Source organism: Microcebus murinus, chromosome 2 (assembly GCF_040939455.1).
Source record: "Microcebus murinus isolate Inina chromosome 2, M.murinus_Inina_mat1.0, whole genome shotgun sequence".
Taxonomy (NCBI): domain Eukaryota; kingdom Metazoa; phylum Chordata; class Mammalia; order Primates; family Cheirogaleidae; genus Microcebus; species Microcebus murinus.
Window position 1 is genome coordinate 110,430,744 of NC_134105.1, and position 26,703 is coordinate 110,457,446.

Genomic DNA, 26,703 nt, shown 5'->3' on the forward strand with positions numbered 1-26,703 from the left:
CAACTATTCTGGTTGCTAAGGCAATAGGAATTCCCTGTGGTTACTTAATCCATCTATTATCAGTTTTGATGCTAAGAAGCAGGGAGGCCTTGGATAAATCAGTTAACCCTCTGGGGATGAGTTTTCTTCATCTGCAAAATAAGGGAGTTGGGTTGGATCTGGGATTCCTGATGTTTTATGAGGAGGAATTATTTTTAAGTTATCCTGTGTCTTACCTGGACTGTGGTAAAGGAAATAGAGATGTTCTCCTCCCTCCCACCCTCCATCCAATGCAGGTGGGCACCAAGATTCCGTCTTCAGTTTTCTCTTTCTTTTCCCCAGATCATCTCATCTGGGTTTACAGACTTTAATTATTGCCTTTATGTAGTCGAAGTTCAAATATGTATCTCTAACACCAAACTCTCTTGAATGCCTGGCTCACATTTCCACCTCTCTGCTGATGTGTCTGTTTCCATTCTAAGGAAACCAAAATCCTTATGTTCAAAACCAAACTCACTATCTTCCCTTACAAACCGATTCCAGGTTTTAAAAAAATAATTTGAAAAAATAGTGCTTCTGGTCACATGCAGGCTGGAAACTCGAGCTTCTTTTTGACTCCTTCCTTCTTCCCTCCTGCAGCTAGTCACTGCTCAATCCTCATTCCTCTCCGAAGTATTATTGTATCTCCAATTATTTCTTTTCCCTTCCTGATGTTGTTATTGTGGATCAGGCTCTCATTGGTCACTCTGGCCTGGTGTCTCCTCTAAAGCCCCCCACACGGAGCTCCCCTGAGTGTGCCAGCCCTCTCCCTCAAAGCTTTTCCCGGACCTCGCATGCCCAGCCCTTGCCAGCACCCACAGCCTGTGTCTTCCTGCCTCAGCCATCTTGCAGCTTCATCTTCAGTCACCTCCATGTTCCTGTCCTCCAGCCAACTGTTTACGCATCTCCTCGTCCCATAGCTTGCCTGTCGATTTGCTCCCTTTTCTTAGACTTTCATCTCCTTCCTTCCTTCCTTCCTTCCTTCCTTCCTTCCTTCCTTCCTTCCTTCCTTCCTTCCTTCCTTCCTTCCTTCCTTCCTTCCTTCCTTCCTTCCTTCCTTCCTTCCTTCCTTCCTTCCTTCCTTCCTTCCTCTCACTCTCTCTCTCTCTCTCTTTCTTTTCTTTTCTTTCTTTCTGACAGAGTCTCACTTTGCCCAGGCTAGAGTGAGTGCCGTGGCATCAGCCTAGCTCACAGCAACCTCAATCTCCTGGGCTCAAGCAATCCTGCTGCCTCAGCCTCCCGAGTAGCTGGGACTACAGGCATGCGCCACTGTGCCCGGCTAATTTTTTCTATATATATGTTAGTTGGCCAATTAATTTCTTTCTATTTATAGTAGAGATGGGGGTCTCACTCTTGCTCAGGCTGGTTTCGAACTCCTGACCTCGAGCAATCTGCCTGCCTCGGCCTCCTAGAGTGCTAGGATTACAGACGTGAGCCACCGCGCCCAGCCATCTTCTCCCTTTCTACCTGGCTAAATCCTAGTGATATTTCAAAAGTCAGCTCAAATGATGCCTCCTCACTCCTTCAACAAGGCTTCAGGGAACACTCAGCTGGCTTGATTTCTCTTTGTTTTAGCACCTTATTCTCTTCTATCTTATTACCCCAGCAACCCAAATCTATCTATCTATCTATCTATATATATGTATATAGATATAGATATACATATATATATGTGGTTTTGTGTGTGTGTATATCTATAAAACCACATTAATAGTTATATTTACTCTATCTTATCCACTGTCTCTTATTTGAGGCCAAAGATGAACATGTTTTCTTCATCTTTATATCGACTGTAGTACATATTACATACTAGGAGCTCATAAACTCTGTTGTATAAATTACTATTAACTTTTTTTTCTTCCGCTGCACCAGCGTCATCCACCATTTGGTATTTTCTTGGAGAGGAAGGAAAGATTCCTTTTTTTTGAGACAGAGTCTCACTCTGTTGCCTGGGCTAGAGTGCCATGGCATCAGCCTAGCTCACAGCAACCTCAAACTATTGAGCTCAAGCAATCCTCCTGCCTCAGCCTTCTGAGTAGCTGGGACTACAGGCATGTACCACCGTGCCTGGCTAATTTTTTCTATTTTTAGTTGTTTGGCTAATTTCTTTCTATCTATAGTAGAGACGGGGTCTTGCTCTTGCTTAACCTGGTCTCGAACTCTTGAGCTCAAGCAATCCTCCCGCCTCGGCCTCCCAGAGTGCTAGGATTACAGACATGAACCACCACGCCCAGCCAATTATTCTTCTTAGTAACTGTATGTGATTAGGTATCATCTCTATTTTACAAGTAGAAGCTAAGTAACCTCCTGAGATTGTACAGCTAGTAATCTCAGAGTGAGGAAGTGAACCCAGACGGTTCACTTCCAGTGCTTGAGGCCTTTGTGTGACCAGACCAAATTATTAAATAGCTGTGTGAGGTGGGGTTTCCCCTAGTTTCTACGCCAGGTAAGCTGTGAACTGACAGGATTGACCTTTTTTCACCTTAATACTGCAGGAAACAGCTTTCAAGAATACTGTGTGGGGACATTTGGGCCCTACTTTCTTCCCTAAAGATGATGTGACACTGATGACGGTAACAGTGTTTCAAGGACCCGAAGAGCCTGGTGTTTGTAAACATCCCTATAAAAACTGGCTCAGAGCTAGTTAATTTAAAGTTTTTGGAGTAGTGGGGTAAGCCCCAAGTAAACAGTGGCACGAGTATAGTAGAAGCGTGGGTGTTTTCTCAAGTTTGGAAACTTCTGCTGCGTGCCTTGTTATTAAAGCAGAAGCCAGAGGGAAACGGTCCTAAGATACGTAAGCATTTGTTCTTGCTCAGTGTGGCCACTTTGCTCCCAGGAAGCTCTGGATCCTTCACTAGAGGAGCAGCAGCCATTCAGCGACCCACCTGAACTGTGCCACTGTGTGTTGTGACATCCATTCGGTGGGATGCAATGGGACAGTGGAAAGAAATGAAGTAACTAGGCCGGGTGCGGTGGCTCACGCCTGTAATCCTAGCACTATGGGAGGCCGAGGCGGGTGGATAGCTCGAGGTCAGGAGTTCGAAACCAGCCTGAGCAAGAGTGAGACCCTGTCTCTACTATAAATAGAAGGAAATTAATTGGCCAACTAAAATATATATAGAAAAAAAATTAGCCGGGCATGGTGGCACATGCTTGTAGTCCCAGCTACTTGGGAGGCTGAGGCAGGAGGATGGCTTGAGCCCAGGAGTTTGAGGTTGCTGTGAGCTAGGCTGATGCCAAGGCCCTCACTCTAGCCTGGGCAACAGAGTGAGACTCTGTCTCAAAAAAAAAAAAAAAAAGAAAAAAAAAAAAAGAAGTAACTAAGTGTGCTGAAATGGAGCTGTCTATCCCCAACACATATAACAGAAAAGACAAGGTGAAATGTAGGGTATGCTAACACTTGATTTTTTAAAATTAAAAAAAAAAAATCTATGCATCCATAGTTTTTTATATATGTGTCAGTATTTCTAGAAAACTACTGAGTACCTGATAACTAGTTACCTCTTAAGCGGGGGAGACACCCTGAGGAGCAATGGTTCCCAGTTTTGTCTTGGATCTCTGGGAGTCCTTGAGATTCTTTCAGGGGACCCACAGATCAAAATTATTTTCCTAGTAATGCTAAGCTTAGCTCTGCTTTTTTCACTGTCCTTCTCCCGTGAGTGTACGGTGGAGTTTTCCAGAGGTTAAGTGACATGTTATATTGCAACAAATCGAATCCAGAAGCAGATATGATAATCCAACTGTGTTCAGTGAAGCCAAATATTTAAGAAATTAAAAAAAAATGTAAAACGATGTCACTCTTCTCACTAAATTTTTTTTTGATGAAAGTTATTATTTATGTTATCATAATTACTATTATTTAATGAACTCATACGTGATACACTTAAAAGTCTCAGTTTTAACTTCTAACCAGGTAAATCCTAGTAGGCATAAACGGAAGCCCTTCAAGGTCCTCTGGGATGTGTCCAACTCCCTCAGCCCCTGGTGTGCTTGCAAGGTTTCTGTTGTATACAGTGGTGGATTGGAGTGCCAAGGAGGAAAGAAATGTGAATGAAGCTAAAGTTTGTAATAAAATATTGCTTTCCCTTTTTCCCCTGCTTCCATAAAGGGAGATCTACGACTGGTCTGGGGTTCCATGCTCTAGAAAGTTCCAAGGCTTGTGGCTTGAATTATTTTGAAGAAGCTGAAATAATTGAAGAGAAGCAAAGGCTAGCTGTTTCTGAGGATCCTGCTCCACAGAGAATGTCCTGCACCTGTTGATGTAAGTAGGGGCAGTGGCTGAATCCCTGTCACTGCATGAGCTTGGGGGTGGTGGCAGAGAGGCGTGGCTCCCCTGGACCCCCTCATGTATCTTGGCTGGTGTCACAGGGAAAGTTGAGCGCTCGGATTCTGTGCCTAGAGCTGATACCAAATGTCATGTGATCATGATGTTGAATGTCAACTAACTCATTCTACTGCCACTGATCCAGTTGTGACAACCCTAGATTAGAGGGCAGTCCTGGGGTGTCTTGGCTCAGGGAGTCTTATCGAGCTCTGAGTGACCCAGGGTATCTGACCTTGTTCTGGAACTTGGCTGTGCCTACAGGGCCCACTGGAATCTCTGGACTTCCTGGATTGATATGTCTTCTAATATTACAATCGTATTTTAAAATTTTCTTTTATAAATTGCTTCCTCCTAGCGATAATTTGAGGTGATTTAGAGTAAAACAATACTTAATAGAACCTTTAAAACCAGGATAATGGGACAAGAGTCTTATAATAAAGTTCTGGGAGAGTTAAATGTACAAGAAAACGTAGCCCAGGGCTACTTACTGCAGATTAGTATAATACTTAGCTAGGAGTCAAGGCAAAAAGAGAAGCATGAACACTGCAGAAGCTTTGTTAGGAAACCAGGAAGCATTCCCACATACCAAGGTGGTCTGCTGTAGGTGGATTTTGATCTGAATGGAACTTCTTGGTTCATCCCTTTGGCGGGCTCAAATCCCACCAACAGATCTAGAACTGTAGCAATTTCATGGGTCTGAGACCTTCTTAGCCTGGAGCTTCCCTTCCCTTCCCTTCCCTTCCCTTCCCTTCCCTTCCCTTCCCTTCCCTTCCCTTCCCTTCCCTTCCCTTTCCTCCCCTTCCCTTCCCTCCCCTCCCCTTCCCTTCCCTCCCCTCCCCTCCCCTCCCCTCCCCTCCCCTCCCCTCCCCTCCCGTCCCCTTCCCTTCCCTTCCCTTCCCTTCCCTTCCCTTCCCTTCCCTTCCCTTCCCTTCCCTCCCCTCCCCTCCCCTCCCCTCCCCTCCCCTCCCCTCCCCTCCCTTCCCCTCCCCTCCCCTCCCCTCCCCTCCCCTCCCTTCCTTTCCCTTCCCTTCCCTTCCCTTCCCTTCCCTTCCCTCCCCACCCCTCCCCTCCCCTTTCTCCTTTCTTCCTGTTATGGCAGACTCTTGGTACTTCAGAGATCCTGAAGAGCTAACAGGTCTTAACTGGAGCCTTCACAGTGTACATTTTAGAATGAATAGCTACACTTAACCACTAACCAGAAGTTATTACAGGGTTTCTCTATTACATTAGATTTCCCAAACATTATTTATCTATGAATCATTCTACTTTACCTTTCAGAAACTATCATTGTGGTCTTTTCTTCCCCTGCCATGCGATTTTAAATAACTATTTCCAGTAATCATTATTTCAATATCTAAGGCAAGTGCTATATATAGCCTTGTCATGTGAAGTCTGATTTGGGTGTCCTCCTGCACCCCACTATCACAGTCTCATACCCGGAACTGTCTCAAGAACTTTGGCTTCTATAAGGAAGAGTCCTCTGGTCACTAATCCAGGCTCATTCTTTCTTGGGGAATGATCAGACTGAGTACTTCAGTCTGTTTAGAAGTTTAATACGTCTCAGCTTCTTGTGTTTCTTATTAATGGGAAGACCAAATAATTTATCATCCAATCTGGAGCGCTTGTGAGGAAAAGGGGAAGTTATTAATGGGTAATGTGGACCATGAGGCTTAATCTGTATGTGTGGCCATCTAATTTTCAAAGATCTTGCATCTTCAATGGGTAACCACAGACTTTGGAGATAAAACCCCCTGAATTCTGTTCAGTCGTTTATTTTGGGGGCGAGGGAACTCTGGCACAGATTTTGTAGCATTGAATATTTTTAATAAGCCAGTGGGGAGCCTGTCCCCTCCTGGATGTTAGAGCTCCCAGAGGGAAGAGTCATGATTGCCACAGCACCAGTGGCTGGTGACTGTGAGACCCAGCAGTATGGCCCCCCAGGCTTCCTCTGCCCTCGCCTCCCTCTTCCCCTTCTCTTCCCCCTTCTCCCCCCCTTCTCCGCATCCTACTCTGCTCCCTTCTCCTCTTGATCCTCATTCTCTCCATCCCACCTCCTTTCCCCCTCTGTTTTTCTCCTGTTTTTTTCTCCTCTCTCTTTTGTCTCCCTCTCTTTCTCCATGTGCTTCTCTCCATTTGTCACTCACATTCTCTTCCTTTCCTTCTTTCTCCTAAAATGACTCTTCCAAGATCATTGGAGGGCAGCTCAAAAGAGCAACTCTGCCAGCATTACTTTCCCCTTTAAAGAGGAAAACCCGTGTTTCCACTAGTCACTTGATTTTATTCCATTAGATAGAAGCTGTCTCTTTCCCACAGCAAGGGACCTGGGAGTGGTCTGTTTCTCATGAGTTCCTGATTGGAGCTTCTGGTTTCGTGTGTCCTTCTGGGCATGCTTTCCAGGGCGTGAAGACAGCACATCCTGGGTGCTGGGGATAGGGGTGGCAGTGAGGATGGTGGAGGTTGGGGCTGTGATGGGAACAAACCTGGGGGACGTCTGCTTGTCACTGAATGCATTGCAGCCAGAGACTCGGTGATCACATTGCTGTGTAGACCTCAACATCTGAGATTTTGGAATGTGGCTGTGCCAGGATTATTTAGAAAAGGTAAACTCAGGATCAGCGCCTAAGTAACCAGAAAGCCAACAGCTATTGTGGGTTTACCACCAGCAGAGAGGGACAGAAACTATCAGAAACTGAGGAAAGAGCCCTTCAAAGCAAAATGGAGGGGAGGAGTGGAAGGTTAACCTAGACATTTCTGGATGCACAGGGCTCCAGAAACATTCTGAAAAGCGTAAGCTGAGAGCAGACTTCAGCAACTTCAAGAAAGAACTGTGGCTCAGAGCACAAGCTCCTTAATAGGTTCATGGGATTCAAGAACTTGGGACGGTATTTTCACTTACTAAAATAATAACGAAGTTCATTGGACAGCTGTGATGGGTGACTCTGGAAGTGGTTTGAAGGGGTAAAAATATAAATAAGAAATGATCCCAGCCTAAGTTTCTTATGAGCTAACAGGAGAGGAAAGGAACAAAAAAGGGAACTACACTTAGAGGGGGTAAATGTGAGTCAAGAGAGTGAACAGTGATCGGGAAGGAGAGAACATTTGAAGCTGGGATGCTCAAGGAATACATGCCTTGGGTATAGAGGGTGTGGAACTTGGGCCAAACCTTGAAGGCTAGGAAGGAATTCAATGTGTAGAAGGAAAGGTGTAGGGCAGTCATTATTGCTGGAGCTGAGCTAGGCAATAAGGACCCAGAGTGACCTGGGGGACAAGGACTGTGCTGGGCATTGGGGCGGAGGGAAGAGAGGCAATAGCAATCTACTTGGAGCAAAGGGTTGGGTTGCAGAGTGGTGGAAAATAAAGCTGGAAAGGAGGGTAGCTGCCAATTCAGGGAAAGCCCTGACCGTTGGCTGGGCTGAGACATCTGGATGCCATCTTAGGGATTCAGCATCTGTGTGCGATGTGCTCTAGGAGGGAAGGATGGCTTCCCTTTTGCAGATGCTCATTTCTGATGTTCCTCTTGCTGAGTGTGGCTGCCATTCTGAATCAGATTTAAGGTGTCAACAATAAATCATCTGGGGACCTAAAATACATGTATGCATGAGACACTTTGAGCCAGCATTTTCTAAGATCTCAATTTTTTGTTTTTGTTTTGCTCTTCATAGTTTACAAGGGTAGATTGAAGGGTCAACCACAAGCTCTATTGCTCTCAGAGTGGATCTTGGGCTGCTAGCAAGAACCTGATTTTCATTGTTTCAATTCTCATCTCTTTATAATTTTTCATATTACACTAGATATTTTAACCTCACATTGTGGGCTTCAGGAATAATGTTGTTAAGTATTCCTGGCTGGCAATGCTCACTGAATGGCCTTTGATCCTGAACCTGCTCCAAGTTCTTGCCTCTTGGAGCATAGAGCCCCTGCTTCCTCCTTTATAATGGATGAGAAGGACTGGGGGTCTCCTTTCTAGACATGCATAGAATTTTTCAGGATTTCTCACTTATATCTAATTGTCTTATAAGAAATATTAATGTGATCTTTTATATGATTAATGCTTTATGTATAGGAGATTTTTTTTCCCCATCAAAAATTGTGATCCACTCTTAGTTAAGGTCTGAGTCTCTGTCAGGTATTTTTGTTTTTGCACAACGTTTAGCATAGTATTTTATGTGCATTCTTTTGTTTGGGAGGTAGAAGGACTGGGTAGGTGGTGGTGGTATAACTGCTCCCATGTTCTATTCCAGCAGTGGGTTTTGTATAGAATAGTCTAAAATAGATCTCTGCTATTTGAAGTATCATCTACTGACAGCATCGATATCACCTAAGAGCTTGTTAAAAATGCAGGATCTCAGGCCTCAGACTAAATCAGAATCTGGAAATTGATTAGCGTTTGAGACTTGCTTGTCTCCAGATGTAATGTACATGAATGACTTAGGGCTCATGTTAAATGTAGATTCTGACTTTATTCAAAGTTACTTAGGAAATGATAGAACAACCAGACCTCAAACTTTTGTTGTATCAAAGCATCAACTTCCTTTTTAAGAATGTCACTGGACACATTCTCTCCTCAGAGTGACACTGTTGCATAGAGCAAATGGTTTATGAGATGGGAGTTGGCAAAATATGACCTGCGGGCCAAATCCAGCCTGCCACCTGTTTTTGTAAATAAAGTCTTATTAGATCACAGCTACACTCATTTATTTACGTATTGTCTATGGCTGCTTTTGTGCTGTATCAGCTGAGTTGAATGGTTGTGACAGAGAATGTATGGCCGGCAAAGACTCAAATATCTGGGCTTCTATAGAAAAAAGTTTGCCAATCCCAGCTTATAAGATGGACCCTAAATGTTTCTTTAAAGAAATGGAAGTAGCTATAATATTTTGCCCCAGTGGCAAAATTTGCAAGCCCATCTTAATCCATCTCTATTCATGGAGAAGCTGAATCATAAATCATAATTCTCAAATGGCCAAAAAAGGGTCTTAAGTCCCAAAATTGATCCAGGTAATGATATCACAGAGTCTTTGACTTTCCAAAGCCCATTTATTACCTCCCTTCTCAAAGGAATGATCATAATTTTGTTGAGCTGATGACTTCCTCCTCCATAAATTAATTCCATTCATTGCTCAAGCAAGGTAAGTTTGACTTTCCCCAAGAATTGGAAAGAGCCAAGAGAAAATTCTGATTAGAAATTTGTCTGGGGCCAAGGAAATAGAAAGCCTTGTATGGGTTGGGTATAATCCACATTTTATTCCCAAAAAGGTAGGAGCAAATAGTCCACCTCTGGGCTATTCTCTGGGCAGGCAGACTCAGACAATGTGGGCTTGGAGTCCTTCTTTTAATTCCCCTGGAGAATCGCACCACCTGTCTCTTATTTGGGGTTTCTGAATTGTGAAATGCTGGCACACACAAGCGCCAAGAACAGCTGCATGTGTAGGCCAAGCATACAGAGACGGAAGGCAGAGACTTGGGCCAAGAGCAGGAAATATGGAAGAGGGGCTGGCATGGCGGCATCTGCCCCACAAACACAGTGGAGCCGGAGGTTGTGGGAGGAGGGAGGGGGGCCCCAAGCAGTCACTTGAGGATGTGGGCACTGTGCTGCATTCTCCAAGTCTTGGAAATCCTGGCTCTCCTTCCAGAACCAAATTTTAGAGGAGGTGGGTGTAGGAGAATTGAGATTCTTTTTCCTTATCCAGAGTTATCTCAGAGCCAAAGAGTTTTCATGTGTGCTTCTGTGGGAATCTTTGCTATGGCTCTAGGAGATTTATTCTAACTTAGTTCTTTTTCCCTTTGTCTGCATAGCCCAGGACACTAAAAAGGGTTTTTGAAGAGGTGGTGTAGACATATGTGGTGAATCTTCTCCTTAATTCTAGAGTCTGTCTCACCTCCAACCAATTCTGGGAGATTGAAGAGGTAAATTAGGGTGCATTATGTTGAGAGCCACCTGCCCTATGGCTGGGGATCCTCCCTGGAATTGCCTAAGGTGCATTAGCTGATTAATTCAGTTGGTCAGAATGTGAGGGTTTGAAAGCCAAAGTTACTGTTTAGGCTGACATTTCAGCCATTATCTCTATTGGTAGAAGCACAATGCATTCATTCATTCATTCATTCATTCAGTGAACAGCCACTGAAAACCTACTGTGTAACAGGATGGTGGAAAACCATGAACAAGAGAGTCAGACACTTCTGAGTTCAAATTCTGGTTTCCCCATCGATGAGCTAACTCACTCCTCATTCAAGTTCCAGTTTAGGTGTGTGATACCCACCCAGCCCTACCACACACGCACCTTCCTTGAATCAGTCTTCCAGTTGGGTTGGTCCTTCTCTTTGCTTTTGTACCAAAATTATCCATTGAGATATCTGTCACTGTAAAGTCATCGATGGAAGAGAGCTTTATTCATATGTTTCTTTTTTTAGTGGCTGACACATATCAGAAATTAAGCATATGTTTATTACACTGGAAGTCACCTGGTTGTGTGGCTTAACTTCCCTAAACATGGTTTTCTTAGCTATAAAATGAAGGTGGTTTAAAAAAAAAACACACACACCTTGTGAGTTCTTTTTGGTGAAGATTAAATCAGATAATGTTCAGAAGAGTGTTTCATCAATATAAAGTGCTCACAGGTATTACTATGATTGTCCTAACATCTAGATTGATTAGGATTCAGTAGAAGACAAGTGCAAGAGAATCAAGAAAATCTGTGGAGATGTCCTAAGTCCACCTTTCCTAGACTGAATGACTGAATGGGGAAGGAGCTGGAGATTCTGGTTTGTGAGGCACAATTTGGGGGTGTGAGTTGACACCGGACAGGGGACACTCTTCAGCAAGCTCTATGTCTCTCGCACTGGATTGTACACTCACAGCAGTGGGGATATGTTTTATCAATTTCTGTGTCCCTTTCATGTCCTAAGCACAAACTAAGAAAGTGAATAATTGTATTTTGATGGGCACTGCAAGGCCAAAATCTCCTGCCCCTCAATTCTCCCCATATCCCTTGCCTGTATATATCTTGTGTTGAGAACCCGGATAGTGAGACCATCAGATTGAAAACACAGATTTGGGGATAAGAGAGTGAGCTGAATTTGAAACATGCTGAGTGTGAGATCTGGCAGTCCAATAGGCAGGACTGGCGGACTAAGAAGAGACAGAAGCCGGAGCCTTGTTATTTAACCTCTCGCGAGTCTGTTTTAGCTACCAAATTAGACACAGAGTTCATTGTACAGATCCCATAGTGCTTCATACTTTGGCTTATCCATTAAAAAGCACATAGAGCTTGCTGGAGGGCTCCCCTGTCTAGTGTCAACTTGATAAATAAATATGCGTTGATTCATTGCAAAATATTGGAACTTTTTCTCATGTAGGTAATAAAGAACCACTGTGGATGTTTGAGCAGAGTTGTAAGATGATATGACTTTTTTGCTCCAGGAACACTTGATCTTGCTGCAGTGTATAAGTAAGATTGGAAGAGGAAGAAGCTGGGAATAGGGGACGTGTTGGGAGGCCCAGCAAAGGATCAGGTGGGCAGTGAAGGAGCCTGCAGCAGAGCCGTGCCAGGTGAAGCCTTGCCAGGTGGAGTAGAGCGAAGAGGACTTTGACTACACAAGAGGCTGGCAATTTGGCTTGCTTCATAGTATCAGCCCTGGAGAAGCTTCCCTGTTCTGGGAGGAGCAATGACTAGCCTCTGAGTGGCTTTAGAACAAAAGCTGATGGTTGCATTCAAGGGAAGATAATGAGAAACATGAAGGCTGTGAAGATCAGGAAAGCACCATTAATCTTTTTATTGCAAAACTTTCCTTTCCAAGGCCCTGGGCAAGGGTGCAGAAGCCTTAGCACATGGACTTGGGCCCTGTACTAGGAAATGCAAAATGGAATCTCACTTAATAAATCACAGAACTGATAAGCCAAGAATCTAGGAGGCTAGACGAGTATGGGGTGGGGTAGGTTGTGAAGAGAAGGAAGGAGCTGTAGTACTGATTAGAAGACAGGGGAAAGCAACAACACAAAAAGTGGTCAAGGACAGAGTAGACATTATATTTAATCTTATTTAATATGAATTTTTTTAGTTCTTCAGCTCCTTTTATAGATAATAAAGCACTTTCTCAGCTGTGAAAAAATATTAAATCTTAGATTATATATTTATTAAATATAAACTTATTAAATAAAATTACACAAATTAAAATTTTAATAAAGTTAATTTAGTTTAATGTTTTTCCCCTATAAACTAATTTTCTGGAGACTTCTCTTTTTTCCAAATATGAAATATATATTGACTAATGTAAAACTATTAAAACAGGAGAAACTACTTTCATTCAATAAAAACTCTAGTACTTTTCCCCAACCCCAGAATTGTAGACAAATTTTTTAAACCTATTAAATAATTAAAAATAAAAATCAATCAGGCAAAACGTATGAATGACCTAAAAAAATATCCATACTATTTGATCTAGGGATTTGACTTTTATGAATCTACTCTAAGGAATAGCCTGCAAAGGACAAAATTTATATAAAAAGACATTTATTACAGCATTATGTTTATATATATGGAAAAAAGTCCTAAATGCTCAGCCTTGAAGGTATGGTTAAGTCTTTAGGTTATAAGCCTTTAGAATGATGGGTTTTGAGATTTTGAGATAACACAGAAAGGATTTATGGTATTATATTAAGTGAAAATAGAAGTCACAAAGTGTATAAAGGTATGAAATCAATTATGCAAAAAGTGCATAGGAAAAAAAACTCCTAATGAAAATATGCCAAAATGTTACCTATGTTTGCCTTCAGGTGAGGAGAATTTGGTTCTTTATACAATTGAAAGGTCATAAATGAACATGTGTTAGTTTTATATCAGAAGAAGAAATAAAAGAAAGTATATAATTTTTTTAAAAAAGGACAATATTATAAAGGAGTACTTATTGCTTTTCGAGTAAGGTAACCTCCTTTCTTCCCTGGGATTTGGAGCTTTCTTTTTTACTCTCAGTAAGATCTTTTCTTGCCCCTAGTTAAATTATTTTCATATGTCAGTCTGTTCATGGGGACAAAAATTAGCAAGTTTGCTATTTGACCTCTGCTCAAACGTATGGAGTAGTTCTCTGTTACCTACACGGAAAACAAGGTCCAAACCACTTGGTCTGATATACAAGGTCTTCCGGGACCAAATCCCAACTGATCTTTCTACTTCACTTCCCTTAGTTCCCTACATATATTTTCTACTCAAATCAAAAGCCCTTTTGGACTTGCTGTTCCTTGTACATGTACATAGCTTCTCGTTTCTGAACCTCTACTTGTTCATGGCGATAGCATGCTCGAAGAGCATGTATTAAACATCATAAAGTGGCGCAGGAGCCTCTTTCAACATGAGCAGGGTGGTGCAGCTGTGTGGTCTTGGCAAGTCAGTTCACCTCTCTGGATCTCAGATGGCACACCTGTAAAACGAGGTAGCGTATTAGGAGGTTGCCAAAGTTCCTTGGAGCTCTATGGCTTGGGGAGTCTTGTTCCCTCACTGTCTCAGGTGTGCTCTTTCATCTGTCTGGCTGAGCCTTGGCTCAGGTTGACTGCTGCCTTAAGGGGTCCCTCCCCACTCCCCCTGTCAAGTTCTACACTTGCCAGCTCATGTTCCATTTCCTTCCTAAGGCTGTCCTCAGTGGTTCTGATTAACAGGGACTTGCATGTATGAATCCTTTGGCCACTCATACATAGCGCCTTTTATCAAAGCTATGGCACGTGGGACACAATATGTTGTCTTCAAGATATAAAAAAAGAAACAGAAAAAAGAAAATGAAAAAAAAAAAAAAAAGAAACTATGGCACGTGCCAAGGATATAACAGATAATATCATTTGAACAAAAATTCAACTCCATGGGGAGAAACAATCCTACTTAAGCGAGCTTTAGGGACAAAGATACACATTTCTCTAAATTCTTCATTTATGGTCTACTAGAGCCCAATATGTGATCCCCAGATATATAACGGGATAGGGATATAGAAATTATTTATAATATTTCCAAAAATCCTAAGAAAAGTCACACACGATTCCATAGTAAGTCTGCATTTCTTTATTTTGAGTCAGAGGATTTTCTTCTTTTAGAGCCAGTATATAAATGCGAACTTTACAGCACCTACCAGAGAGTAGTTTCACCTTCTAACAATCATTGGTTTAGCCTTCATTTCTTGGTTTTTTTCTTTTCTTTTCTTTTTTTTGAGACAGAGTCTCGCTTTCTTGCCCGGGCTAGAGTGAGTGCCGTGGCGTCAGCCTAGCTCACAGCAACCTCAAACTCCTGGGCTCAAGCAATCCTCCTGCCTCAGCCTCCCAAGTAGCTGGGACTACAGGCATGTGCCCCCATGCCCCGCTAATTTTTTCTATATATATTAGTTGGCCAATTAATTTCTTTCTATTTATAGTAGAGACAGGGGTCTCGCTCTTGCTCAGGCTGGTTTCGAACTCCTGACCTCGAGCTATCGGCCCTCCTCGGCCTCCCAGAGCGCTAGGATTACAGGTGTGAGCCACCGCGCCCGGCCTAGCCTTCATTTCTTGAATAACTCCAGAGCCCATCTCTCCCTTCAAATGACTGCAAATACATTGCTCCCCTTTTTTCTCTTTACCACCCATATGTCCATGCTGAGCAAAAACAACGGAAGAGGTTGAGAAAACTGAGTGTGTACCAGAGTGCCGAGGGCGACATTGCTATGTTCGGGCACAAAAGGGCACTGTTCGAAGGAGGTGTTCAGAGTCATCTTCTGACTCAACCTCACAAGAGCGGCCAGGGCAGATGGACGGCTCCCAATTGTTTACTCTCCCTCTCTCTCTCTATGGAGCATTCTTTTTCCTTCTGTTTCTTATTAACAGGACAAAAGACCTTGAACTGCTTAAGGGCAGAAATCTTGCCTAGTTCATCTTTGCAGCTCTTTTTGGAACAAAGCTTGGTGCTAAACCCTGGGTAGGCATTCAGTAAGTATTTGTGGAATGAATGAATGAGCAAATGAAGGGCAGACGGCAATGGGGGCAGTGTGAACTGTGGCAAGAGTCTGGAGTTGCAGTCAGAGAGGATGTTGGGACGTTGCTCTGACTTGCTAGTTATGTAACCTTGAGCAAGCCTTTTTATCGCTGTGGGATTAGTTCTCCCAGCTGTTGACAAACTGTGTGTAGTGGGGAAGTTGTGATTAAAAATGTATGCCCTAAGGAGCGTGTCTGCAAAATCATCTGGCACATGGTTGCAGCTGAAGCGCTGGAATTTACGTAGCGCTTTTATTCCCTTAATTTTTTAAAAAAAATTAAAAACCTGAAAATCACTAAGTGATATTAATCCCTAATCCCACCACTTAAGAATTATATAAAATAAGAAGTAAAATTTCCCTTCCTAGCCATCTCTTCTAATTCTCCAGAGACAGCTAATTTCCTCAACATTTAGGTTTGATGCTTATCCTTCCTGACATTTTCCCAAAGTTGCTTAGATGGATCTACATGCACATACCCCATTTGCAAAATGGAACTATTCACATCTGTTTATCTATTTGTTGATCATCTTCAAATCAATTATTTTTTTTTGAATGATAGCGGAATTATTCATTGTTTGAATATACCAGAATTTGCCACCAGTCTCCCAGTTCTGGTGTTTTGTGATTATAAACAATACTGTAATGAATCTCCTCGTACATATGTATCTGTAAGCTTTTGTGTAGCACTTACCTTAGTACCAAGGCTCTTGAATATTTATTATTCTCTTGACTCATAACCATCATGAGAAGGAAGAGCAGACATTGTTACTCCATTTTACAACAGAAAAGGGAGGGTGAAAGGAGACGCACACAGACAGACTGGTGGAGCCTGCATTTCCTACTGGCTTGAAAGGCATCCAGAACTCCTCGTCACTGCAATAAAACACCACTCAGGAAGGACCATCTACAACCAGGCAGAGAGGGGTGGATCAGTGACCGAGCAGTTGCATTAAATTATATTAAAACACACACACAGACACACACACACAAACAAAAAACTCACGGCCAAGCACATTTAAAAGACATTGTTTGGATGAAATACACTGGTGGTGAGTGAGGGACCAGCATAAGATGAGTTGTCCTTTAATTAGCCACCATCTCTTTTACAATGTTCTCAATATGATACCCAAATGGCGAGGATGGCTTAGGTTGCATAAATGTGGCAGAATTACAAAGGACAGCCCAACAATCCCAACAATGATGCTACCCTTCTCCCCCAAGGAAGTGTCTAGGGAGGGCTTGTCTGTTGGCATCTGGTTAGGTTCGGCCTTAATTGACATCTGCTCAATTATCTGCAGGAAATATCAGCTATGTTATTAAAATTCACACATGCAATCAATTGTTAAGAGTCACTGGAGACCAAGAATTATTACTCAGAGCATTGGAAGAGAGGCTGGCAGGAAAGAGAACAATTCAGCCTGGAAAAATGCAAACTAATGGATACAGCAGGAAAAATCGTAGAGGGACAGGGCTGGGACTAGGATGAGGGAGTGAGGCACTTGCCTGAGATACAAACTTTAAGGGAGTGCCAGAAAACTCAAGGATCAAGATAAATGATATTTTCATGCAATACTTAAAAAAATCAAATTGGCAAACTACAGCTCCTGGGTCAGGCGCCTGTTGAGAAATACGATTTTAATGCAAAGCCACTGAAAGTAAAGGTACAGCAGCAGGGGAGATCTAAGCCAATTCTCTGCATGTAAAAACCCTCGTTAAGCATGTGAATGTTAGGCATGGCAGACCTTAGCTTATGACTTACGGGAAAGATACTGCTGCAGAAAAAAGAATAATGGATTAGGTTATTTCTATTAGTTTCCTAGGGCTACTTTAACAAATGACTACCAACTGAATGGCTTAAGACAACAGAAATTTATTGTATCACAGTTCTGGAGGCTGGAAGTGCAAAATCAAGGTGTCAGAAGCATTGTGCTCCATCTTAGGGTTCTAAAGAAGCACCATTCCTTGACTCTTCTAGTTTCTGATGGCTGCTGTGATCACTCCCATCTTTGCCTTGGTGGTCACATGTCCTTCGTCCCGTGTATGTTTCTCTGTGTCCACATCCCGATCTCCTTTGTTTTCTCTTATAAAGGTCCCAGTCATTGGATGGCACCCTAATCCAGAGGACCTCACCTTAGCTAGCTTGATAGCATCAGCAAAGACCCTATTTCCAAGTAAGGCCACTTTCTTTTTTTTTTTAATTATTATTTTCTTCTTCTTTTTTTATTTTTAATTTCTTTGTTTTTTCTTCATCGATAGCAATTCTTTTTGACATTTCTAGAGGCCACTTTCATAGGTACTGAGGGGCCGGGCGAGGTGGCTCATGCCCGTAATCCTAGCACTTTGGGAGGCCGAGGTGGGCGGATTGCTCAAGGTCAGGAGTTCGAAACCAGCCTGAGCAAGACCCCGTCTCTACCAAAAATAGGTATTTATTGACCAACTAAAATATATATAGAAAAAATTATGGATGCCTGTAGTCCCAGCTACTCGGGAGGCTGAGGCAGTAGGATCTCTGAGCCCAGGAGATTGAGGTTGCTGTGAGCTAGGCTGACGCCACGGCACTCACTCTAGCCTGGGCAAGAAAGTGAGACTCTATCTAAAAAAAAAAAAAAAAAAAAAGCGTAGGTACTGAGGTTTAGGGCACAATTCCATCCCTACCTCTACATACTCTTAAACAGGGGGGATTTATCTTCAATTCAGCAGAAACATTATCTCTTCCCAGGAATCTGGCCATAGAGTCAGGGGCAGTCCCCTACCATGATTTAAATACCAAAGGAAATATTTAAGGAAATGCAGTGTAGTTCCTTTGGGGTGCATGTTATAATCTTTGCTAATGGACATGGTGACAAATAGGAGCAAGATTTTTAAGAGTAGTCCTGATTTCAGATATTCAAAGGATAGTGCCTGGAAAATACTTTGCCAAATTTTATATTCCTTTTGTTGATATTTTATTCTTCTCAATATAAGCAGTTTACTAAATTATTACTAATATTGCTGAAGGTGATAACTTTTAGAGATTTTTCACATAAATTCACCAACTAAGGGGAAAATGCTGTTTGTCAAACCTGGTATCCTGAATTTTAATTTATGAAATATAGCTATTGTGCCTCTGAGTCCTGCTGCAAGGCTGTGAAAAAAAATGGAGATTATTGAATATCATTAGAACTTTAAGTTGAGATTATTACTGAACCAAACTGGGGCAGCAAAGCCAGACACTGAAGTCAAGAGCTGCAGCAGGAGAAAGGGGTATTTTTATTACATGGTGCCAAGCACGGAGTACTGGCAGCTAAAACATGAGACCCAAACTCTCCAATAGCTTACAGGGCAGACTTTTTAGGGGGCAGGGGTCCATTTTAGGCAGGCCAAATTGTAAATCAATACATGGAGGTTACACATTGGTCTGGCCCCCAAGGGCAAGATATTCTGCATTGGGAGTGCCTGTAAAATCATAGGTGGATTTAGAGATTCTTGGATTAGCAGAAAGGAATGTTAAAATGGGTGTGACTCCCTCCAGGCCCCCCAGGGGGAAATTTGGAACAAAGAACAGCTGTCAGAGTTCATTTCTCAGTTCCCTCTTGTCTGCATTTTCCATCCAGTGGGGGTTTCTGAAAAACAATTTAAGAACGTATGTTAGGATGCCATCTTTTGGTTTCCATGGGGAACCAAAACACCTCATGACTCTGACTTGCTTGGAGGGCCTGTGTTATTTCCATTCCCTTTTCAAGGCTAGCTAGGTGGCTGGAGCTTCCCCTAAAGGGACTCAAGATTTTTCTTTATTTTCATGCTTGGAGAGGCCCTGCAGGCCCCTCAGAGGGGTCCTTGCTTTACCTCAAGATGTGAATGGGAACTAAATCTGTTTTCTCCCATTTTCCGAATGCATCACAGTCAGGTTCTCAAATCTGAATATTACGTAGTCTCTTACTGAACATTGTTGTTATAGATGTGCTTGTGTAGGTATTTGTAACATTGATAATAATAATATTAGTTATTTTATTACTAATCCATAAAGAAAAGTATACTTTTAAGTTAATAATTCAATAATAATAGCAATATTTATTGAGTGCTTATTATGTGCTAGGCAGAGGGATTGATCCCTTTATGTGCATTATTCATTTACTAGTACAGTAATTCTTTCCACATTGGTAAATGAGATTCTGTTTACTTGGGTTCGAAATGACCTACATTTTTTTTTTTTTGCTTTTGGTTAGGGGTTACCAGCCCATTCAAAGATAGACGGCTGTATCTTCCTGTACGTGGGCTATTTTCTGCATGATTGCATTAGGTATAACAGCAAGAAACATGGCCAGCAAGGGCCACTGGCACAAAGTGAAGGGGCCCTGATGTCATAAACAGAGAAATCGTGAGCATTATCATTGTTGGTACATACATTAAACTAATAACACACTTTTCTAAGATCCTGAAAACACTTTGCTTTCTAAAGGTTAAAAAGGTTTCTCATTTATATAGATGACTTTCTCTGCAAACATTTTGTTTTTACAATAGAAAGGTCAAATTGAATTTATTTTTGTTTAATTCAGTTTATCCTTTATTGGGAACTAAAAATGAGTAGAATCTAAATAAATATGTAACTTTAGAAAGTGTTTAAGGAATAAAGTCCTAGCATTTGGATTAGCTGGCTAAAAGAGTTCATGGATTTTCTATCCCTGTTGAAATTTTAAATTTGTTTAAATGTCCAACATTTGTCTACTTGCTGTAAGTATGGACTTGCCTAGAGGCAGGCGAATGGACTATAAAATACAGGTTCTTAAATCTGAGGCTCACACAAGAGTTTATGTAATTAGAATTGGTTAGAAGGGTATCCATGACCATGAATAGGATAAAAGATTACATATTTTTTTCCTAAACTCTAACCAAAATTTAGCATTTAGCATTCTCTAATTAGTGGAAATTAAAGGTATTTCCATAGCACATTATAATTGCAGCAGCTATCTGAAAATACTGTATATATTCATTGCCACTTTGTAGTAATTATTAGATCTTTGACTGGATCTTGATTATTTAGCGGATTGATAAGGTGCACATATATTACTGTACTATATATATATTTAAATATTTTGACAACTATATTTTAATAAAACTGCTTTTCTTTGTACTCCTATGTTTTTTATTCTATGCATTTAAAATCATTATTCCTAGAAAGGGTTCAGAGGCTTCACCAGACTGCAAAAAGTGTCCATGGCACAAAGTAAAGAACTTCGGGGTTACAGAAACCTTGTTGAGCCCTTCTCATTCTTTGCCTCTGTCCGCCTGGGCGTGATGCTGCAGTAGGAGTGTGTGTGTGGTAGCAGGGTGTGGTATATGAATGGCTGCTGGATCTAGAACAACAAAATGAAATGTACGTGAACTTTCCCCATGCATGACTCGTCACTTAGGATGGCACTTTTCTGGCCACCTCCACAAGGCTAGCGAGCCTCATCACAAAATGCATAGTGACTTGCAGTCAAAGTGCCCGGGATCTGCCCTCCACTTTGCTGCTTTCTAAGTGTGTGGCTTTATCTAGTCACTCAAGCCCTGGGGCTCATCTGTAAAATGGGATGAATAGGATCTCTCAACTCCTGTGACTGATCTCTAATGAAGATTGAGTAGGCAGGAGAAAGGAAGAGCCCCCTGTAAACTCTGAAGTGCCCTGCAGTGTGAGGGAGTCCTGTTGGCAGAAAAGTTATCTGGCTCTGATCTGATCTGACTCCGCCAACCAAGCACCACGGGACAGGCACAGAGAGCGAGTGGGCAGCTGCGCCTGGAAGCTCTTTGGGCAGGGGTGGCTGAGGGCAGAGGTATGTAGTGGGGCTTGGCAGGGGGCTGGGGGTAGGCTGGAGGAGACTGTGCCCCTTCAACCCCTGAGAGATGCCCACTTCCTAATCTGTGGAACCTGTGAGTATGCCACCTTCCATGGTAACAGGGACTTTGTAGATATGGGTAGGCTAAGGACCTTGGGATGCAGAGATCATCCGGGACTATCCGGGTGGGTCTGATGTCACACAAGGGTCCTCAGAAGAGGGAATCAGGAGGATGAGAGTTAAGAGGCAGATGTGAGGATGGAAACAGAGGCAAGAGAGGAGAAAAGATGCTACACTGCTGACCACGGGACAAGGAATGTACCTAGACGCTGGAAAAGACAAGGAAATGGGTTCTCTCTTAAGCCTCCAGAAGGAACAGAGCCCTGCTGACACCCTGATTTTAGGACTTCTGTCTTCCAGATAATTGGATTGTTTTAAGCCATTAAATTTGTGATAATTCGTTATAGCAGCAACAGAAAACCGATCCAGGGCTGCCAAGCTTTGTGACTATGGCAGAGTGCTACGGGCTGGAACAGGGCCTTTCCTGCCACAGGGCTGCTGGTTATCCCCCTCCACCCCCCCCATTTTTAACTGTCATAATTAATTTTTTTTTTTTTTTTTTTGAGACAGAGTCTCGCTTTCTTGCCTAGGCTAGAGTGAGTGCCGTGGCGTCAGCCTAGCTCACAGCAACCTCAAACTCCTGGGCTCAAGCAATCCTCCTGCCTCAGCCTCCCGAGTGGCTGGGACTACAGGCATGCACCACCATGCCCGGCTAATTTTTTCTATATATATAAAATAGTTGGCCAAGTAATTTCTTTCTATTTATAGTAGAGACAGGGGTCTCGCTCTTGCTCAGGCTGGTTTTGAACTCCTGAACTCCTGACCTCGAGCAATCCTCCTGCCTTGGCCTCCCAGAGTGCTAGGATTACAGGCGTGAGCCACTCCGCCCGGTCTAGTTAAATTTTTTGTTACTGTTTTTTTATCCTTGTTTCTTTAGGCTGATATGGATGAACAGCGAGTTACTATAATAGCAAAGGAGTATTTTTCTGACTTTGTCTGCATCCCCAATTAGAGAAACCCCACCTCTTTCTCTTGGATGGCATCAAAATCCCTTCCAACTGCTCCAGGACTCTTCAGGGATGTCTCTCACATGGCGCAAAGCTTGGCCTTCTCTCCTACCCCAAGGCAGCTGCCGTTTCTGTCTTCTTCCTGCCTGGGTCAGGCTCTGGCTCGAGTGGTGCTGTTTGCTGGTGAGGCTCCTGATGCCCATGCGGTCCCAGGAAGGTGCCCGCTGCAGCCGCCACCACCATCCCCATGGCAGCCTCACTTCCCGGGCCGCCAGCCCACGCCATCCCCCGCGCACATCCAGGCCAGACAGCCACCGAAGCCACACTGGAACAGCTCTGCTGTGCCTGAGCTGCCAAGTCTCACCGAGCCCTGATCCTCCTAATGCCACTGTCTGGGTTTTCCAATGAAAAGGATTCCATCTTAATGCATGATGCAATTCGGTTTGGCGTTTTCAGTGCCTTGCAGAGAATATAAATTTTTATATATAAAGATATACTTTTTTGTTTTTGTTTTTTTTTAAACAAAAGCAGGTTTTTCCAGTCTTTCCTGAGGATCCCTCTCCTGAGTGCTGGGGTGCCAGGTTGTCAGCAGGGGCTGGCCTGAGTGAGAGGCACTGCACTGAACTCACCTCACCCTCCCCATCAACACTGAGAGAGGCAGGTCAATTGGCCCAAACTTGTGGCCTCAATATTCTTTTTCTTAAGACAAGCAATTTCCCTGGAAGCGCCTCAGTTCCTCATCGGATAGACTTCTAGAAAGTTCCATCTCAGAAGCCCTCCATGCATGCGGGGGCGTGTCTGAATCCCACAGTGAACTCATTTAGGCACGGTGCTGCACGTCTGCAGTGTGGAGTCCCAGCCGGACCTCTGGGCTCATATGGGAAATTCCTGGGAGGGCCCAGAGATTATTTGACACATGTTGGAATGGTCGTTCTTCTATTCTTCCTAATTTGCTTGTTTCAAATTTTTTGGGTTCTAATCAGATATCCTCAAACTTGTAGCCTCTAAAATATATGCTGTCTTTGAGGCTAAAAGGTATCCACTTTTGCAGCGTATTTTGCCCACTCTGACTGTGTAGAGGAGCGAAGGGGACATAGAAGGGCAGGGACCTGGCTGGAATCAAGGTTTCCAAGGTATGGACTGGGCCTGGTGGTGGAAGAGAGGAAGGTTTGTCTTTGGATCCCGTTTTCCCTTTGGGCACCTTCATCCTTTTGTGACTTATGACCTACTTCCCTGGTCCCTGTGCCACCCCCTCCTCACGTCACTGCTTAGAAACTCGCTGTTTTTATAGCATTCTGCCCTCATCTTAGGGAAAACTGTGAAGATTTCACTTCTGTAACATGAATGCTATTTCCTTATCACCGTTCGAACTATCATACGGGATAATTGGGAGAGGGTAACTCCAGGTACTGCATATGTGTTGAACAGGGTTTGGCGTAACCTCCAGTACCTGAAGGTAAGGGTTTCAGGCTGGGGTGGGAGGAACCCCCGTGGGGCGCTCGTTCATCCCCAGCTGCAGGCAGCCACACCCTTTTGTATCTCTGCCACCTGGGACAGTGCATGGCACCTAGTAAACACTCAGAAATGGTTTAATGAGGCCAGGCGCGGCGGCTCACGCCTGTAATCCTAGCTTTCTGGGAGGCCGAGGTGGGCAGATCCTTTGAGCTCGGGAGTTCGAAACCAACCTGAGCAAGAGCAAGACCCTGTGTCTACTATGAATAGAAAGAAATTAATTGGCCAATTAATATATATATAGAGAAAAAAAATTAGCCGGGCACGGTGGTGCATGCCTGTAGTCCTAGCTACTCGGGAGGCTGAGGCAAGAGGATCGCTTGAGCCCAGGAGTTTGAGGTTGCTGTGAGCTAGGCTGATGTCTCAGCACTCACTCTAGCCTGGGCAACAAAGCGAGACTCTGTCTCAAAAAAAAAAAAAAAAAAAAAATGGTTTCATGAGTGGATGTAGCTACGCTGAGCTGTTCTTGATTGCATCAGTCAGGGTTCAACCAGAGAAGCAGAACTCTAAGGAGATACATATGAAGAGGTCTGTTCCGAGGACTTGGCCTAGGTGATTGTGAGGCCTAGGTGATTGTGGGGTCTGACAGGCAGACCCCAAATCCATAGGGCAGGCTTGCAGGAAGGGCAGGCTGGAACTCTTGCATGTGGCCTGAAGCTGCTGTCCATGCTGTTCAGACGTGCTGGCTTCTTCAAGGAAGTCTCAGATCTGCTTTTTCTTTTTTTTTTTTTAACATCGAAAAGATAAATTTTACTAGCGTGCTATCAAATGTGGGATATTCAACTCTGATTTTTTTTAAGGCTTTATAATTAATTGATTGAGTCAGGCCCATCCAGATTATCAAAGATAACCTCCCTGACTTAAAGTCAACCCATTATCGATTTTAAACACATCTACAAAATGCCTTCATAGTAACACCTCAATCAGCGTTTGAACAACTAGGGACTGTAGTCTAGCCAAGTTGACAGATCAAAAAGACCAGGACACTGATGATTAAAGAACCCGTTGCCCTCTAATTTCCTTTTGGGCATTCACAGTTTAGGTAGTAAAAACTTTTAGCTAATTTAATACTTGGGATAATAGTGACTAAGTTCAGCTTTGCTGATGCCTCCGACTTCAGTTACTTTAACCACGTGCAAACCTCTAGCTGCTTCTGTTGTCTGTTGATGCCCAAAGGCTCATGTGATCTGGAACAGTAAGTGGCTTCTCTCTGATTTGCCAGGAACAAGTGGTTATGTGAGTTGAGGAGCCAGAACACACTAATTTCAGTGATTTGACTCTGGTACAAAGTTCTGTGGGGTGGGATGCTGCTGCTTCTTTCATCCTGGTAAACATTGCAGGCTTGTTATGGTGGTTGAAATGCTGGATTTAATCTTTTATTCGTATGCCGGGAGGTTCACAGTAAATGAGGGGTGTGGTCTGTTAGGGGGAAGGCTGTGGCTTGGCCTCTCTGCACCCTGTCAGCACACACGCATGCACACACACACACACACACACACACACACACACACACACACGTGTTCCGTAGCATGTGACTGCATCCTGTAGGGGCTCATTATTGAGCTGCAAGGGCTGCCCCTGAGAAGCTGTGGGCAGTGGTTTGGGGGAGGTCGTGGGGCCCAGTAGGAACAGCACTGGGCTAGGAATGAGTTCCTACTACTAACTTCTCATCCACTCAGTTTCTCCAATCTTCTACTCATTCCTTTATTACTCAGGACATGTTTGTTTAGTACTAAGCTAAGCACGAGGCTTTCAGGATTTGGTAGCGAACAAGACACATAGTACCCTTGTCCTTTCAGAGCTTACTGTTGAGCAACTTTAATAAACAGCAGTGATCATATCATTAGTATTTGCAGAAGGTTACCATGTCCCAAGCGTGTGAGTTATGATAGAGGAAGTGGGGCTTAGTCTGGGTTAGGGTCAGGAAGCTTCTGGGAGGTGATGACTCATAACTAATACCTTTCCTACTTTGGAGTCACGTCCTTTCTGTGACCCCACTTTCCTTCTCCTGGGTGTCCCCTCCCTCGGCCTTCTCAGGCTGCCCCTGTCTTTGGTCTCCTCTGTTCACAGACCCCTCTCGGACCAGCCTCTCCAGCCGGATCACCCATTCAAGCTCTTGCCTTGAATCTGCTCATGGAAGTCGGCAGGGATTTGAAAGAGACAACATCTGGGAGCAATTCAACTCCTCCATTGTATTCTTCCTTCCCTTTTTCTGCCTCTGATAATTTTATCACAATTTTTTTTTTTTTTTTTTTTAGCCATTTAGGTCAAACGCGTAGTCATCTGTGGCCTCCCTTCTCTGTCACACCTACCAGTCTCTCAGCCCTACTGGCAGGATGTCTCTCCTCTCTCCTCTCCCCTTGTGTGCCACCCTCAGTGCTGAGTCACATGGTCTCGGCCACTTCCCTGGGCAATTGCTATAGCTTCATGCTTACAGTTTTCCCTCAACTCTAGTCCATCCTCTTTGGAGCTACCAGAGCACGTATTCTGGGTGGATCTCGCCACTCTGCTGCTCAAAGCCTTCGGTGGATCACTGCCAGGCTCTGCAGCCGCACGCCCGGGTTCTAAACCCGACTGCCACTGACCAGCTGGGTTACCCTGGGCAAGTTATGAACCACTCTGTGCTGTTGTTATTTCATCTATACAACAACTGTGTCCATCTCATAGGGCTGTGATGGAGATTCAATGGGTCACCATATGTGTAGCGCTTATAAAAGTGTCCAACAATATCAGCATTCCATCCAGCAGAACCTCTGCCTCCTTGCCTCTCCACATTTTCCCTCTTGTATCTTGACGTTTTGCTTTTCTAACTCTCATTGTCTGTTATATTTCAGAATTGTTGTTTTGCAAGATAGCACACAAACCAGTGGCTGGACCCACATGAATTATATGATAAATGATATATACTTGTTTTTCTTCATATTCCCTTAAAAACTATACATAGTAAGGCTATATATAAAAATATATATGTATATACACACATGTCTACATGCTAAAGAAAACA

The 26,703-nt window shown here is 43.4% G+C and overlaps 1 protein-coding gene across 3 annotated transcripts in view; it reads left to right on the forward strand.

Moving 5' to 3' along the window:
- Window positions 1-26,703, forward strand: part of DDR2 (discoidin domain receptor tyrosine kinase 2) — a 167,643-nt gene that overhangs the window by 22,363 nt on the left and 118,577 nt on the right. For 2 of the 3 annotated variants that reach the window (XM_076000338.1, XM_012768649.3), the window contains exon 2: window positions 4,127-4,279. The gene's annotated coding sequence lies outside the window, so the exon portion shown is untranslated. Of the gene's footprint in view, window positions 1-4,126; window positions 4,280-17,414; window positions 17,497-26,703 lie in introns of all 3 variants that reach the window. The other variant, XM_076000339.1, reaches the window with a different exon arrangement.